Source organism: Acartia tonsa, chromosome 10 (assembly GCF_053477335.1).
Source record: "Acartia tonsa isolate MP-2025a chromosome 10, ASM5347733v1, whole genome shotgun sequence".
NCBI lineage: Eukaryota > Metazoa > Arthropoda > Copepoda > Calanoida > Acartiidae > Acartia > Acartia tonsa.
Window position 1 is genome coordinate 4,231,739 of NC_137269.1, and position 12,264 is coordinate 4,244,002.

At 30.8% G+C, this 12,264-nt stretch overlaps 2 long non-coding RNA genes across 2 annotated transcripts; one reads left to right on the forward strand and one right to left on the reverse strand.

Moving 5' to 3' along the window:
- Nucleotides 1-692: 692 nt before the first annotated feature.
- On the reverse strand, nucleotides 693-2,163 carry LOC145330473 (uncharacterized). Its single transcript, XR_013883408.1, has 3 exons — nucleotides 1,926-2,163; nucleotides 1,415-1,555; nucleotides 693-799 (listed from the first exon to the last, which is right to left on the reverse strand). It is a non-coding gene; the product is annotated as an uncharacterized LOC145330473 (long non-coding RNA).
- Nucleotides 2,164-10,545: 8,382 nt separating this feature from the next.
- LOC145330667 (uncharacterized) lies at nucleotides 10,546-11,709 on the forward strand. Its single transcript, XR_013883544.1, has 3 exons — nucleotides 10,546-10,613; nucleotides 11,155-11,193; nucleotides 11,613-11,709. It is a non-coding gene; the product is annotated as an uncharacterized LOC145330667 (long non-coding RNA).
- Nucleotides 11,710-12,264: the final 555 nt, after the last annotated feature.

Here is a 12,264-nt window from a genome sequence, read left to right on the forward strand (position 1 = left end):
TACGTCCTGTTACTTTTACATAAGGATATCAGCCAGGAAAATAACATTCTCCCATTATAGTGTCATAGACTGACGACAGTTTGACGGACGGACAGTCAGATAGTAGAGTAGCCTCGCTACTAATAAATGTGATTAATCGAACCAATACTGTTGCCCATAGTTACTCTAATATTATTTATAATTAATTACTGAATGTTTAAGAGAGAAATATCTGATATATTTTAAGAAATTTCATATTAGTTTTGTTAAACCTTTCTCTGATCATCTACTCAGTATGGCGAAGCCATACTGAAAAATCATGTATATGGTCGTATTAAAAACACTTTTCTACGAATAATAAAAAAATCATAAAATCAATACCAGTATTGTTAGCTCGGGGCCTTTTGGGCTAAAAAAACTGGTTTTAGTCTTATGATCTTTTATTTTAATATCTGCGGAAAGCTGGCTTCAATACGATGCGATAAATAACTTTTTCTATTGATAACAAACAATTGTGTCTATATAAGTAGCTTAGTTTTTTGAAATTTGAAGCTTTTCTATGATTAGGGCCTGATACTTACGTCCTTTTGCACATATCCTATGCCTTAGGGAGCGAGGGGACTGTTGGGTTCTCTAAGCAGACGTTACTGAGAGTTTATATCAATGCACGTTAAAATGGGGTGGATACATAAAAATAATCAATAAGTTACAAATTCTGATTAAAATACAATTTTATTCAATAAAGCAAATAATAAACATATAAAATAAACGATAAAATGGTGAAGCTTCAGCAAGTGTGTTCCAACCAGTGGTGTTCGAACTAGACATAAAAGACCTTTTTAAGTATTAGACTAGTGGTGAAGCTGCTCTACAATTAATCATATATAACAAAATATGATAATTGGTAATAGCTAGAGATCTTAATTTTCGATTAGAACAAGGTGAATTAAACTTTTGGGATTACTGTTAGGTTTACAGATAAATTTAAGTATTGGACTCTTAGCAGCTTACAGAAAGGGAGCTACTCTACAATAATTTAAAATGTAATAATCATAGACTAAACGAAGCGATTATTGTCTTTAGACTACACATGCTAAAGAGTAAAAACAACACAAATCTGATGAATTTAAGTATTGACCTTATTAACAGCTTGTAGGAGCAAATCTACTCTATATTAAGTTAAATGTACTAGACATAGAATAAACGAGATATTATGGTCTTTAGACTATATATGCTAAAGAGGAAAGAAACAAGTTGTAAAGAAAAAAAACTCAGTAATGATTTCCTTAACAGCTTATAGGAGCAGACCTACTCTAGAATAATTTTAAATGTGGTAAACACAAATAAACATGGAACTTGTTAAATATGTCTACCATACAAATCTGAGTACTATCCTTTAATGATGTTATAACATCACACTACTATCCTTTTTTACCTTCAATATGCTGGTTGCCTGTTGAGTATTAGAAAACAAGAGTTGAAAAGCAAATCTTCTTTATTAGACCAATGATGGTTTACCACGAGCCGTAGGGGTTGAGAAGCAGTGCTTTCTGGTTATTCTTGCTTGGGTACAATCCTTAAAATATATCTAATTATAATAGAGTCATTTAAATAGATTATTCCTCTGGAGGCCATATCTAAATAAAATAATATAAAACCACAGAGTATCTCTCTGTCTAAACTGGCCTCGCCTGAATAAAGTTTATTAGGACTCCATACTACTGTGAAAGTTATTGTTTGACAACATGATTTTGTATTCTGTTAAAACAGCATGGAATACAAATTACACCGGAAGAAAAAAAAACTGTTATTTTGGGGTTCTATCCAACAAGCTTGAGACAGACCATAGCAGGGAAAATACTATACTTGAAATAACATGAAGAACTAAAATCTGTACTTGTTTAAGTCAGGATTAATCCATAAATTTTAAAATGTATTAATACTACCTCAAGACAGGCTTGCAATGTTGATAGAGATGGTGTTGATAGAATCAGTCACTTTATACTGACCAATTATGCTTTTGCATGATCACAGTTAGAACAGAAATATTCTGAAATGATAGTAGCAATTATATCTTTAAAAATAAGAATAAAGCTACAAACAATATCCTATATTATAAAGTAATAAGGTTCTTAGTTTCAAGTTAAAAGATCTCAACAATACTGATCCTAATTGGTTGAACTTTCCAGGGAAGCAATATAAAAGCCATCGGTGGATTTAGACTATTTTCTCAAGTTCCCCTGGAGGCTTCTAGGGGCGTAGCCACTAATTTATATGTTTATATGAATCACTGATTTTTGTACGCTAATATGTAAATGACGATATAACAATATGTGTATAGCCAACGAAGGTGTAATATATACTCAATAAAAATTTCTGATTTTGAACTCCCTTGAAATTCCTGTTTCCCTGTTAACATTAGCGAACTTTTCCTTGCTTTTTATGAAATGTTTACCAACTTTTTAAAGAAATAACATTCTTTATATCCATTTGGATTTTAATCCATAATAATTGGTTTCTATAAAATGATAAAACATTTTTTAGGTATTTAAGTTTTTAAAAGTTTACAGGGTATCAATTATTCAACCCTTTACATCAAAACTATAAGAATATTTTTAAGATTTATGTAATACTTCTACATTCACAAAACAGGGACATTGGGCTATATATTATACTAGTCCCCAAAGTTTTACGATAACATCTTGTTATTCGTTGGCTTAACAACTTCGGGGATTTTTATATAATTTGATTAGTTAGTTTATTAATCTGCGTGTCCAAACGTTTAAACAACCAATTGTAATCTACAGAAGGGATAAATTTGAGTATCATCATTGGGGATGTACATCAATTTAATTGTCATTGTCTTAACCCTTTAGAAATCTAATTTCTGTAGAAAACTTAACAATGAATGTTACAAAAATGTCAGTGGACACCTTCTCTATAAACAGTGCAGATCCGTGGGCAGTTGGTCTTTCAGTAACAGGTAGAATAATAACAAGTATGACAACTAGACCTGTTACTCAAAATGAACATTTTCGAATTTAATTCTTCTGCCGACCTAAAAAGTTACTTTAGGGGCCTTGAAATACGTATAAAAAATTGATCTCTCTATCACTACTTGCTACCTAGCTCCAGGCCTCTAGTAAAGGCCATTTTTGAGATCCCGTTATTCATACATAAATTACAAATGCATACGAGAATGGCTTGGAATTTTTTTAGAAAACTGACCGGCGCTAGTTGTAGAGTGATTCTTAATAATTTATTTCATTTAAACACAAATAACATGAAACAAACTATAATATTTTTGGATTTTTATGTTAAAATACAGAAAATTATTCAACATTACACAGATAGTTATGTTTTTAAAGTTTAATTGATGTTTGATATTTTTAAAATGATTTTTATTTCATGTAAAAAATCATTCATAAAATAAGTAAATAAACAAACATTTGACTAATAAGTACAAGTTATTATTATACAGTGTGTTTTTTTTTATGAGAACTTTTTTGAAAGCAATTTTACCCCACTTATAGTTATCAGAATTTAATGATTAATGGCTTATTTTCTTCGTTTTTTAAGGCAATTAATAGAACAACAAAAAAATATTTCAGTTTTTATTTAAAAAGTACAGTAAAATCTAAATTTCAAAACTTAGGTGTCAACATATAAAAATGGTTTTAGCGCATTTTTCTTAAAAAAATGGATTTTCTGTAGTCGACTTTGGGGGGCCAGTATTCCCTCCCTGGTTGAGATATGACCTTCAAACTTTAATATGTTCTAGTACATGTCCCTAATAGTATCTGTATACATTTTTAGCTCTATATCTCAACTTTGTTAGCAGCCATTCTTGCAAAAGGTTGATTATTTGAGCATAAGAAAAATGCGCTAAAACCATTTTTAGATGTTGACACCTAAGTTTTGAATTTTAGATTTTACTGTACTTTTTAAATAAAAACTGAAATATTTTTTTGTTGTTCTATTAATTGCCTTAAAAAACGAAGAAAATAAGCCATTAATCATTAAATTCTGATAACTATAAGTGTGGTAAAATTGCTTTCAAAAAAGTTCTCATAAAAAAAAACACTGTAGTTATAACACAATGGGACAAAATCATGATAAGTTAGAAGGGTTTAAAATGATTAATGTTTATGAGATTATCAGCAACACAATGTTACAACATAATAATAGACAGGCAAACTATAATTGTGAGTTTGATCTTGTGTAACATAATATGATAATTAATTGATCATACAAGTTGATATTTTTTTGCACCTAAATTTACATCCGATTCCTTATTTAGTTTTGTCCAGAAAGATAAATTTAACTATTGTCACTTTTTACACTTTATACATGATCCTGTAGAGTTGACAACAGATTTTTTGGATATCATATCTTTAGCCTTATATGTTTAAGTTGAAATAAGCAGAAGAGCTAAAAACCTGCATATTGCTGAAAAATTGTCAAAAAACCGCCGTGCTACCGTTATCTGTTGATTTTTTTTAGAGGCCTGACGCTAGGTAGCCAGTAGGGATAGAGATATAAAATCTTGTACATTCATTTATAGGTCCCTTAAGTAACTTTTTAGGTCAGCAGAAGAATTGAAATTGAAAAAGTGTATTTGAGTAACAGTTCTAAATTCAACATTCATTAAAGTGTTATAACAATTTGTATCTGTAAATGAATATAGTAGTTCAAGATCAGTAATTAAGACCATGTTAAGTCCCTGGACCACTACGAACTCAGTCAAGGTCGAGCCAGTTATATTATCCGTTAGAACGTGTACATATTTTGATAAAATTTTGGTTATTCATAAATTTGGTTTTATTAGAAAGTGGCTATACAGAAACAAATTTGTTTGTCTGCTAGAAATTCTTTTTTTTAGCATTAAGTCTGACGACATTCCATCAATGGTTATAAATGTATAGTTTATTCAGTGTTAATTTTGATTGTGATAAATACAAGTTTATCCCTGACAATGCTGTACAACCTATTTAGACGGCCAAGGTAATAGCTTATTACCTACAACTAGCGGCTATGCCCCTAGAGGACACCATGTGTACTTAAGGGGAGGTGGTATAGAATACAATGGCCCATCGTCTCCCATTTTCATTGAAATAAGAAAGAATAACAACATCCATAAGTAGCGAAGCTCAACAATTATGAATTAATATTGGAAAAAAATATGTAGAATGTAAAATTAATTAATCCCCGTAAATTTCAGCCATCCATCTTGAAAAGGAGTTGAAAAAATCACAAAATTATCAAATATAGAAATCGATCTAGCACCCTAAATATCAGACAGATGGACAAAACAATGTGTAGATTAGATGGGCATATGCCATAGAAATCTTCCCTAAAAATTTTAGATGTTTATCTTGAATAGGAGCCGAGAAAATCACGTTCATTAATTATGGACCGACGGACGGACATTTGGAATTATAGAGAAGCTTCGCTACTAAAAATGTAATTTCTCTTGGAACCCCATCAAATTTTTCTTTAATAACTGAAATTGAAAATTTGGTTGGGTCAACTTCCCACCATTCACCCAAAGTGCACCTAGAGGCCTTTAGGGCCGTAACCACTAGCTTTTAAATGAAATAAAAAATGTCTCATTGAGGTGTAAAGGTTTTTTTAGATAATCTACTCTATAATTCGAAATGTTCATTTGTCTGTCAATTAGCTACTTTTAGAGGGAAAGGTGATTTTCTTGGCTGTTATTCAAGAAAGAAATTTCATTTTTTAAGATGATTTCTTTTCCCCATGAGCATCCAGTTTATAATTTACTCGATCAGTCAGTCTGTCAGTCATGCTAAAAAAAATATAGAAATTATAAACATTGATATAGAAAAAAATATGTGATAGGTTTCGTTATTTTCCCCTTCAACTTTATTGTTTAACTAGCGGCTACGCCCCCTAGAAGCCTCTAGGGGCACTTGAGGTAGTAGGGGTAAAAATCGATTTTATCCCATTTTAAATTTGAGTTTCAAACGAGTAAAAAAATATTGTTTTAGAGGGAGGGGGGTGAAAACACCCTCCCAAAAAATTGTTTAAAACCTTCCCAGGACCTATATGAATCTTCACTTTACAGGAGAACAATATCGGTTCAGCGGTTAGCGAGATCCTTTGGGACAGACAAAAAACGCTTACTACTTTATATAATAGGATAATGACCGCTGAACATCTGCTCTTTGAATCACTTTGTCCGTAGTTCCATTCATGATCTATATTGTGCTTCGCTATATATGGATGTTGTCATCCTTTTTTAAATTTTATTTTCCAGCTTGTGGACAATTCCTAACATTGGATTGGCAATTCTTCTTATAAACATTCTTACATTAAAGGTAAGGAGATTATATTTTGTTTTAAAAAGAACCTGTAAAATGTTAATGAACATGTATTTAGAGGTAATACCAATAACCCATGGTTGTTCATATTTGACTGTTGACATGTCAAGACATTTGATTTGTATTTTCTAAAAAATATCGCAATATAATGATTTTAATAATAAAATAAAACAATACTGTGTAGAAATTTTATTACTTTTTTTGATTTATAAAATTGTAAGTCTCTGTTCAGTCCAAAAAGCCATTTTTGAAGTTAATACCTAAAGAAATGCACCCTTTTTAAAAAAAACTAATTGTGTAGCTTGTGTTAATGGTAGGAAAATACCACGCACATCATTAGAACTATTCTGAGCTCTAGTTTTTGGAAATATGTATAAATATAATCTTTAAGCTGTTCATACCTTAGTGGCTACGTTGAAAAGTATGAGGAAGGTTGGAAAATGTAGCTTGCGAAAGAACTGTATTTATTTAAAACTGTATCTATTTTTTATTTTAGAACATTGGTTTGTTTGCATTTTTAAAAATTCTTCGCAATTTTGGAAAAAGAAATGCCTTGGACTGCCGCCTTCACCATATGTTAGTATCCTTATGTAAAAGTAACAGAATGTATGTCTGTTTGTTTGCATCTTAATATCTCACTAAACACTAGACCTATATGGTTCTCCAATATATTTATTAAAATTTTCAAAATGCCTACAACTGTTTTGTTATTGAAGCTGGAAGTTTTAAATTTTGGATATTGGGTCTATTGTGGCAGTCTTTCAGCGGTGTATTTCCTGCAGGCCTCCGATACATAAACAGAAGCTCTCTCAGTTAGATTATTTATTGACAAGCTGAACAATCATTAATATTAAGATTCTTGTGACCTAGGACCTCTGGTGGAGCTGGATATATAGACTTCAACACTGTTTTGTTCTCTGTAGTATTCAGAATTATCATGATCAAATATGCCAATGAACTTATCAAAGAAGGTATTCAGAACTGTTTTTATCTAAAAGTAGCAACAAAAAGCAACTGAAAAACTGAGTTATATTTTTAAAAGTGCAATTTCTCAGGGAGTAAGGGAGGGGACAATGGGCAAGATTAATCCAGATTAATCCGGAAAATATGAAGTTAATTGTAAAGGGAGAGGTAATACAATACAGAAAACTATAAAATAAGAAAAGAGTTCCAAGAAAAAAACATTCATTTGAATATTGTATTACCAGCCCATCAGACTGACGTAACCATTCTGTAATTAATAACTAGAAAAATCTCCCTGGAACCCATTCAACCCATAGCCCCATAACCCAAAATTTAATTGGGTTCTTAGAATGGTATTAAACAAATATCACAATAAAGTTTTATCTATGAAATGATAGGTATTTTCTGGAGAGAAAAAAATTTTTAAAACCAGCCACATCATAACAAATTAAGTTTATTGATACTTGTCTGCAATATTAAAAACTAACACACGAGTTGCGGCATTTGTTGCGCTAGTACCCAAAGTCAGTCAGAAACTGCTAAATTCTTGTACATTCCCTTTAAGCCAGTACCCAAAGTCTGAGACTCCTAAAAATTGAATATTCGATCTATTGTCCCCTCCCTTACTCCCTGGCAATTTTTAATCATATACCCAGGTTGTTTGTCATATAGGTCAAGGGGCATGCTTACTAAAAAGAATATATGTTCCTAAACTTGTTAAATGCACTTCATGCATATTTCCCATTAAATTTCCTTACTGCGCTTGTCAAATATTATATGTGGAACCCAAAATCATAATCATTGGGGGGGGGGGGGGGGGGTGTTTTTCAAGATTTATAGTTGGAGTAACTAAATATTGCTAACCTATTTTCTTTAAGGTTTAAAATTACTGAAAATTTTGTTTCTGCTGGTGGTGTCCTGTTTTACAGCATACACAATGGCTATATTCTATTCTATTCTTGAATACAAGGCATGGTGATCAATAAATGTATAATATATATGTATATTGTATAATCCAGAAAACTATCTGACACAAGTTGTGAAGATGCTTTTTGTCTGCTAACAAATTGCTTTCTACTCATTTTTAAGGACTTGACTATGTTTATTTTTTTGTTGCCAATCATAGAACTTATTGAATTGACCAAAACACATCTACTTATTGGCTGGTGTCTGATTGACCATCTAGGTTAATAAATCAATGTTTGAAACATAAAATAAATGATCATCTGTTTTGGTGTAGAAAAATGGAGTGCAACACAAAGATCTAGTAATACAATTATGTGAAGGGTAATCTTTAGTATCCTTATATAAAAGTAACAGGATCTATGCATGTCTGTCTGTGTGTCCCACAGGAACTAGCTAACCGCTGAAACCATAAGGTTCTCCTTTACAGTGTAGCTTCTCATAGGTCCTGTGAAGGTTTATAGCTATTTTGGGGGAAGAGACCACCACCCTCCAAAGAGAAAAAACGTAGTTCGAAAAGAAAACCGTTTACGGGGCCTCTAGAGGCGTATCCGCTAGTATAAAATAAACAACAAGAGCAAGTATAGTAAAATGAACAAAATTAAATCCAGTTCTTCAATGGTCTATTGAAACAAAATTGGAAATGTGTAAAAAGGAGTTGACACTTTAAATCATCAATGCTAAGACATAAAAGTAAACTTTTGTTATTTAAATCATACATTTACCAAAAATTATTGTAATTTGTAACAACTCAAATTACTTTGTACAAAATATTGATATTAATTCAACAAAATTTTCTCATTTTTGATTTTCTCCTATGGTTGAGCTTAATTTGATCATACATTCAACTGTATTAAACTTGTTATTGCATAGTATATTTTTATTTCAAATTACATCATTTTAGAAAGATTTAAACTCCAACTAATTATTGAGCTAGAGACAGAAGTAACTCTGTTGATTTTTTTCAGAAAAACTGAGCTAGAAAAATTTGCAAGAGACCTAGGGGTATGTTTTCTATGTTATGTTTTTTTTTACTTTGGAAAAATAGGAAAAGTTGAGGGGGTAGATGGTTCAAATATAAATAGATTTGAACTGGAGCCAGGATGGATTAATATATGACACTTGCCATATTCATTCCAGATTTAAGTAATAATGAGTTAATACTATAAACAAGAACAAGATTCAGACTATTTAGAAAATAAATAAATATGTAGAAGTGCTTATGAAAGTTATAGCTTGTCAAAATAATGAAATATACACCCTAATGGAACATTCTCAGATAACTTTTTGATTATACATAAGAATAAAATTACAACATAAACATTTTCCCTAAAACATCTTTTAACTTTTTGCTAATATCTACAGAGTAATATATAATAAAATGCAATAACTAGGTCTCTATACTGAAAATATTATACACACAAAATCCTGAAAAGTTTAATAGTTATTTCTCGCATCGTATTATAAACGGCTTTCCGCGGATATAGAATGTACAATTATGAGATTAAAACTAGTTTTTTTAGCCCCGAGGTGCCGAAGGCACCGGCTAAAAAAACTAGTTTTAATCTTATGATTGTACATTTTTATATTCGTAGAAAGCTGGATATAATACAATGCTAGACATATTTTTTTCGTATGGATGAGAACCGGTTCCTACTACCGGATTCGAATGAATACGAGAAAGTATTTTCTTTTGTTAAGGTTCATACCGGTGAAATGATCCTAATTATTTCTATCTGTTGTCTTATGGGTTATTTGACATCTGTCATGAATGATTATGAAAGGTAATGAAATAGATTACCTAATCTTTATATAAGAGTAACAGAATTTTTGTCTGTGTGTGCCTATAGCTATTTTGAGGGAGGGTACCTCAACCCTGCCTAGGGAAATAGCCCCTAGAAAAAAAAGCAAAATTTTGTGATTTTGACTTTTATCTTTATTTAGTTTAATTTTGTACTTATAAATGTCTTAAAACATGTACAAGTTCTATAAGTATAAACTGCTAACATTTATTTTTTTAAATCACCCAAAGATGACAGTTTTATGGTTGGGTTAACTTCAACTTGTGTTGTTTTAAAAAGTACTTCCACCCTTTATTTAATACCTATATTTGTGACAACTTTTTCTTCTCAGAAACTGCCAAATTTTAACAATTATAAAAATAATCCCACTTCTCATGTGGGTTCAAACTTACGACTTACTGATAAGGATCCAACATTCTAAGGTGAGCTGTGAGAGAGACATTTATTTATAAGCGCAAAAAGGATAAGTTAGTTAATATTTCAAATTTTATAATAGAAATTTGAAGAGATCAAGTCTGAAAAAATATGCCCTTCAAAAAACCTACAATGTTATAAATTTCAGGTTTCTTTCATGTTTATCCTTATATAAAAGTTACAAGATGTGTGTCTATCCATGTATCTTATGTATGTATAGAATGATCTTCCAAACTGCTGAACTTATATGGTTTTCCTTGACAATGTAGATTCGCAAATCTTCTGATAAGGTTTATAACTAGTTTTGGGGAGAGTAAAACCACCTTCTTAAGAAAAATTACCCCTAAAAAAATGAACCTTTCATATTTGGGTTTAGCCCCTAGTATTAATAAAAGCAAAGCTTTTATGCCTTTAAGATTGGTTCCCAAATCTTTTCTTCCATAAACTGTCCACCTTATACATAAAATAAAAGCACTATTATCTCATTTTTTTTTATAGTATTCCTAGGATGATTAAACACAACAGTTTATGCAAAGCACCTAAGTATATCAAGTCTTTAAATTAAAACTGGATTTGGCTACAGCCAAGGGTTGCTAGTCTGATCTGTGTGGCTAAAGCTTAGATTTGTTTTGTTCCTACTCTAAAGCCATTTAGCATCCTCAAGCCTAATTAAATTGATTATTTTGCAGACACACTGCTCAATTTTTATACATCCTTCTAGCTTTAAGGTAAGATGTAAAATATTGAAATGCTGAAATAAATGGTTTCTAAAAAAAATTTTGTACTGAAAAGACTGCAAGTAGAAAATCTGCTGAAGAACATGCATATTATTCTTGCACTTTGTTTTAAGCAGCATAAATAGGGCTATAACTAATGTGGGGTAAAGGGAAGATGTAAAGTGTAAAGGTTTAATTTTTCTGGGGGGATATTACCCCTAAAAAATATTAGGTGCTCTGTGCAATGGTTTTAAGAGCATTAAGCATTATTGTTCATGCTACAAAAAATATTTTTACTCCTTTTTTCACGATTTTCTTAATAACAATTTTTTATTCTTTATTCTTCCATGATTTTTAAAACTTTTTCTACTTATGGATTATGTAGTCATTCTGTTTTGTGCATTGTTCTGAGATATAATGATATTTTTCAGAGTTGTGATTGCATGTGGAATGATTTTCTTTTCAAACAATGTTGATCAGGCTACTCAGATTGGGTACAATTGCTACATAGCTTGGTATATATTCTGGGTAGGTACCTATTTACTAAAATATTGGGTACAAATGCTACTTAACTTGGTATATATTCTTGGTAGGTACCTACTTAAATATTGGGTACAAATGCTACATAGCTTGGTATATATTCTTGGTAGGTACATAAAAATAAACATAAACATATTTATTTGGGCATAATAATTAAACAAAAAAAGTCATAAAATCAAAAAAAATATAATATACAATTAAAATTACTATAACAATAAACAACCTAAATCCTAATCAGTTCTGCCCGGGTAACCATGAATAGATCACCATGGATCTGTCTACTTTGCCCAAAATATATCAAACAAAGGTATCCTGGATCCCTTTAAACTTATAGAACCTAGGTAGTATCACCAAAATAAAAATAACATAAAAAAGATTGCAAAATTTACAGAGCTGGAGATTTAGATTATTTGATAAAAATAGCTATTGTAAGGCATTAATTAGTTTAGACTTGATAGATTTAGAAAAAAGGTTTCTATCTTCAATAGATATAAGCTCATCACTTAGATTATTCCAAAGGATGCCAAAGTTGAAAATTGGATG